Raw genomic sequence first — 6,000 nt, forward strand, 5'->3', positions numbered from 1 at the left:
TCCAACCGAGATCGTTCTCTGGTCCTTGTGTTTTTTTGTGTATATCTCTTTCATTAAAATTAATTAATTAATTAAGATGCTTTTATGGGGGCCAGGCAGTAAGTAGCACAGTAGGTTAAGTGCACATGGCTCAAAGTTCAAAGACTGGCATAAGGATCCCAGTTTGAGTCCCTGGCTCCCTTCCTGTAGGGAAGGTAGCTTCACAAACAGTAAAGCAGGTCTGCAGGTATCTTATCCTTCTCTCCCCCTCTCTGTGTTCCCCTCCTCTCTCCATTTCTCTCTGTCCTATCCAACAGCAGTAACAACAATAACAATAAAAACAACAAGGGCAACAACAACAACAACAACAAAATGGGAAAAAATGGCCTCAGGAACAGTGGATTCATATTGCAGGCATCAAGCCCCAGAGACAACCTTGGAAGCAAACAAAACAAAACACCTTTTTTTTTTTTTTTAAAGATTTTATTTATTGACTGATGAGAAAGATAAGAGAGAGAGAGAGAAAGAATCAGACATCACTCTGGTACTTGTGCTGCCGGGGATTGAACTCAAGACTTCATGCTTGAGAGTCCAATGCTTTATCCACTGTGCTGCCTCCCGGACCACAAAACAAAACACCTTTTATAAGGGACTGGGTGGTGGTGCACCTGGTTGAGTGACATGTTGCAATGCAAGGAACCAGGTTTAAACCCCCGTCCCCACCTGCAGGGGGAAAGGTTTGCGAGTGGTGAAGCAGGGCTGCAGGTGTCTCTTGTTTCTCTATCTCCCCCCCCCCCTGAATTTTTGATAGTCTCTATCCAAGAAATAAATAAAGATAATTTAAAAAGAAAGAGAGAGAAGGAAAGAAAGGGAGAGAGAGAGAGAGAGAGAAAGAAAGAAAGAAAGAAAGAAAGAAAGAAAGAAAGAAAGAAACAGTGGTCCCAGAGATGGCACAATGGATAAGTACTGGACTCTCATGAGGTCCCGAGTTCATTCCTCAGTAGCATATGTACCAGAGTGATGTCTGGTTCTTTCTCTCTCTCCTATCTTTTTCATTAATAAATAAATAAAATCTTTAAAAAAAAATTGAAAGAGGCAGAGAGACACCTGCAGCCCTGCTTCACCTCATGAAGTGCTTTTCCCCATAGGTGAGGACGGGGGCTTCAAGTCTGGTCCCTGTGCACTATAATGTGCTCACTTAACCAGGTGCGCCACCACTTTCTTTGAGACCCAGAGCATCACTCTGGCACTTTCTACCTGGGATCAAACTTGGGATCTCATGATTAAGAGTCCAGTGCTCTTGTTCTGGGTCCCTATTGCTATCACTTTATCAGGAAAGTGTTGATTTCTGGTACTGTTCCCCACTGGGATACTGTTTCATAACCTCCTCTCCTACCCCCGCCCCTAGGTGTCAGCACACAAATAAGCATTTTATTGTTTGGGGCGGGTAGTTAGAATCCCAAGAATGTTCCACTCTAGTCTCCTCAACTATCCTTTAGTCTGCACCCCTCCCACTGCACCCCGTGTCTCATTTGTATATCAGAAGGTGCAGGAGTGCCATTTTAATTTTTTCTCCTTGCTCCACTCTGTCAAAACTTGAAGTTCTGGCCACTTGCATTTCCCTCTTTGAAGCCTCTCATGACCCCAGAAGGACCAGGCATGCTGGTTCAGTTGCCTTGGCTTTAGGCTGGGGACTGCTTGTGGATTCACCAGTCAACAAACTTCCAGAGAAGGGCTCCCATGTCAACTCAGGAGCAGGGCCTGTCACATCAATGAAGGCCAAGTCCTGCTGTGCCCTGTCTGGTTGTGAGACCACCTCAGACAGACCAGTCCCACAGCAGGTTCCTCATCTGCAAAATGGGGAGAATTCTTCACAAAATTGCCAAAAGCCAAGGTACACAAATGACAATCTTGTCAGGCACTGCTCTAGGCCCTCCTCAGGCTTTGATGCCATAGCTCAGTGTGATCTTATTATTGTTATTTTTATTTTTATATTTATTTTTTTCCATTTTGTTGCTTTTGTTTTTTTAAATTGTTGTTGTTATTGATGTCGTCATTGTTGGATAGGACAGAGAGAAATGAAGAGAGGAGGGGAAGACAGAGAGGGGGAGAGAAAGACAGACACCTGCAGACCTGCTTCAACCGCCTGTGAAGCGACCCCCGCTGCAGTGGGGAGCCGGAGGCTCAAACCAGGATCCTTACGTCAGTCCTTGCGCTTTGCGCCACCTGTGCTTAACCCACTGTGCTACCAACCGACTCCCTGTGTGATCTTATTTTATCAATACACTAAAAGTTACTGAAGTACAGAGGGTCTGCATACAGGACTGCTCAGACCATTGTTGTCTCAGCTCCAGTGATTTAAAAAAATTTTTTTTAAATATTTATTTTCCCTTTTGTTGCCCTTGTTGTTTAACATTGTTGTAGTTATTATTATTGTTGTTATTAACGTTGTCGTTGTCGTTGTTGGATAGGACAGAGAGAAATGGAGAGAGGAGGGGAAGACAGAGAGGGGGAGAGAAAGACAGACACCTGCAGACCTGCTTCACTACCTGTGAAGCGACTCCCCTGCAGGTGGGGAGCCTGGGACTTGAACTGGGATCCTTGCACTTTGCAACATGCAAAGTTAACTCACTTAACTCACTGCGTCACCGCACGACTTCCATCTCCAGTGATTTTTCCTCAGCACCTCAGCTCTTCCCTGCCTACACACTCAACTACTAAGATTTACAGGGAGAGCGAAGTGTAATACATTAGCAACTGGGAGTTTTGCCTCCAAAGCTTAGTGATTCTCCAAGCTGAGACACAAAAATTGCAAGAGATTCCTCTCCCTTCCTCTGAGGAATGAGCTCCCACCTCTTTCTTGGCCAGTATCACTATGTTGGTAAGGATGGAGTGGTGGGATGAGGCAACTACAAATGGCTTAAAACTGACAGAAAAGTATGATCTTGGAGGTAGCATAGTGGACTCTGAAGCACAAGGTCCTGAGAAAGATCCCTGGCGGCTTTTCTCTTCCTATCTCTAATTAAATAAATCTTTTTTTTGTTTGTTTGGTTTTTGTTTTGTTTTTACCAGAACACTGTTCAGTTCTGGTTTATGGTGGTGTGGTAAACCGAACCTGGGATGTTGGAGCCTCAGGCATGAGCATCTGTTTGCATAACCATTATGCTGTCTACCCTCCCCCCTCCTTTTTTTTTTTTAAACTAGAGCACTGCTCAGCTCTGGTTCATGGTGGTGTGACGGATTGAACCTTGGCTTTGGAGTCTCTTTGCATAACCATTATGCTATCTACCACTGCCCAGTAACAGAAAATATATTGTCAGTCAAATCCCTAAATCTCAACAAGTCAAGAAACACAGTGGGCACAGTGGGAGTGGTCACATGAATTTAAAGGCATGGAATCCTGAGTTCAATCCCCTGCACTGCATATACCAGAGAGATGTTCTAATCAGATGTTTTAATCTCCTTTTCCCATGTTAATAATTTTTTTTCTTTCTTAGATATTTTTTAATATTTATTTATTTTCCTTTTTGTTGCCCTTGTTTGTTTTTTATTGTTGTTGTAGTTACTGTCTGTCCTATCCAACAACAACGACAACAATAACTACAACAATAAAACAAGATGGGCAACAAAAAGGGAATAAGTTCTTGCAACACAATTTGTAATAGCCAAAACCTGGAAGCAACCCAGGTGTCCAACAACAGACGAGTGGCTGAGCAAGTTGTGGTATATATACACAATGGAATACTACTCAGCTATAAAAAATGGTGACTTCACCGTTTTCAGCCGATCTTGGATGGACCTTGAAAAAATTCATGTTAAGTGAAAGAAGTCAGAAACAGAAGGATGAATATGGGATGATCTCACTCTCAGGCAGAAGTTGAAAAACAAGATCAGAAAAGAAAACACAAGTAGAACCTGAACTGGAATTGGCGTATTGCACCAAAGTAAAAGACTCTGGGGTGGGGGTGGGTGGGTGAGGAGAATACAGATCCAAGAAGGATGACAGAGGACCTAGTGGGGATTGTATTGTTATATGGGAAACTGGGGAATGTATGCATGTACAAACTACTGTATTTACTGTTGAATGTAAAACATTAATTCCCCAATAAAGAAATAAATTTTTAAAAAACCAAGAGCAACAAAAGGGAAAATAAAATAAAATAAAAACATTAATCCCCAATAAAGAAATAAAAAAATAAAAATAAAAATGGGAATAAGTACATATTTTTTTTTAAAAAAGAAGAAGCTGCATATATTTTTTGGACCATGCTTGTTGGATTGAGGAACAATTTTCTCCATAAAGTATTCATTAACAGCTTTTTCCCCTACAAATATGGGACTCTTCACAAGTGTAACTGACTGTATTCTTTTTTTTAATTTCTTTTTTTTTTATTTAAGAAAGGATAAATTAACAAAACCATAGGGTAGGAGGGGTACAACTCCACACAATTCCCACCGCCCAATCTCCATATCCCACCCCCTCCCCTGATAGCTTTCCCATTCTCCATCCCTCTGGGAGCATGGACCCAGGGTCATTCTGACTGTATTCTTTGTTTCCTCCAAAGTCTGGAGACCATTAAACACTGGGCTCCCCACTCTGGCTGCCCATTTGCTTCACCTAGGAAACTGGAAAAAAAGAAAGAAAAAAGAAGGGAAAAAGCCTCCACTAGGCCAGTGATATGAAAGCAAACTACTGCACAGGCAACAACTGTCTGTGAAAGCTTTCCAGATGGTTCTAACGTGTAGACAGGGCTGCAAGCCATGGCCATGGTGATTCTTACAGTGTAATCTTGAGCCAGCAGCACCTGGGAACTGGTTAAAAGTACAGATTCTGGGGCCAGGCTGTGGTTTACCCAGTAGAGCATACACATTGCAGTGCACAAGACTCTGGTTCAAGCCCCTGGTCCCCACCTGCAGAAGGGGAAGCTTCCTGAGTAGTGAAGCAGATCTGCAGGTCTCTCTCTTTCTCTCTCCTTCTCTATCCCCCCCCATCCTGTCCAAAAAATAAAATAAAATAATTGGGGCAGAGCCAGGCGGCTTGGTGGTCGCGGCGCCCCGTGGGGTCGGAGCGCTGAGCTTGCTGCCGCTTCCGCCTCGCGCCGCCTGATCCCCGAGCTCAGACCTTCGGTTCTGTGGCCCGGCCCAGGCGGCACGACGGGAGGATGAGCGGCGGGCGGCGGAAGGAGGAGCTGCCTCAGTTGCAGCTGGCCCACAAAGGCCCTCAAAGTCTCTGTCTGGAGCAAAGTGCTGCGGAGCGATGCGGCCTGGGTGGACAAGGATGAGTTTTTAGATGTGATCTACTGTTTCTGACAGATCACTGCTGTGGTTCTAGGTGTTATTTGGGGAGTATTGCCATTGCGAGGCTTCCTGGGAAAAGCGGGTTTCTGCCTGATCAATGCAGGAGTCTTGTACCTCTACTTCAGCAACTACCTACAGATAGATGAGGAATAATATGGTGGCACGTGGGAGCTCACGAAAGAAGGGCTTATGACATCTTTTGCCTTGTTCACAGTCATTTGGATCGTCTTTTACACTGTCATCCACTATGACTGATGTTGTACAGCCCCCACCTGCTACCTGTCCAGTCCAAAGGACTCTCTTAGTTACAGCTCAGAAACATGATTGTAGAGGGAGGGCATCCAAGCCAAAGGGCGCCTGCAGCACCCATGTTCTCTGGACCAAGAATCAGTGTGTTGGGCACCAGTGTTTTCTGCAAGGTTTGTGACCTGAAACTTTTTAAAAGAATCATCTACCTTTTGAGGAAGCATTTCTGAATTGTCCATCACCAACCATTTCTTCTTGGATACTGTCATGAAACACCTGTTTACTTATTGGAGCTGTTATTTAATTTGATGCACCTCTGGATCCGGATGAAACATTAAATTGTCTTCCTCATTCTCAATAAATAAATTTAAAAAATAAAATAAAATAATTGGAGCTAGGCTGTGGGATACCTGATAAAGCACATATGTTATAATGTGCAAGGAACTAGATTCAAGCCCTGGTCCGCACCTGCAGGAG

The 6,000-nt window shown here is 43.9% G+C and overlaps 1 pseudogene; it reads left to right on the forward strand.

The window, feature by feature from the left end:
• Positions 1-5,141: 5,141 nt before the first annotated feature.
• On the forward strand, positions 5,142-5,724 carry LOC103112634 (GEL complex subunit OPTI-like; annotated as a pseudogene).
• Positions 5,725-6,000: the final 276 nt, after the last annotated feature.

This window comes from Erinaceus europaeus, chromosome 19 (genome assembly GCF_950295315.1).
Source record: "Erinaceus europaeus chromosome 19, mEriEur2.1, whole genome shotgun sequence".
Lineage (NCBI taxonomy): Eukaryota > Metazoa > Chordata > Mammalia > Eulipotyphla > Erinaceidae > Erinaceus > Erinaceus europaeus.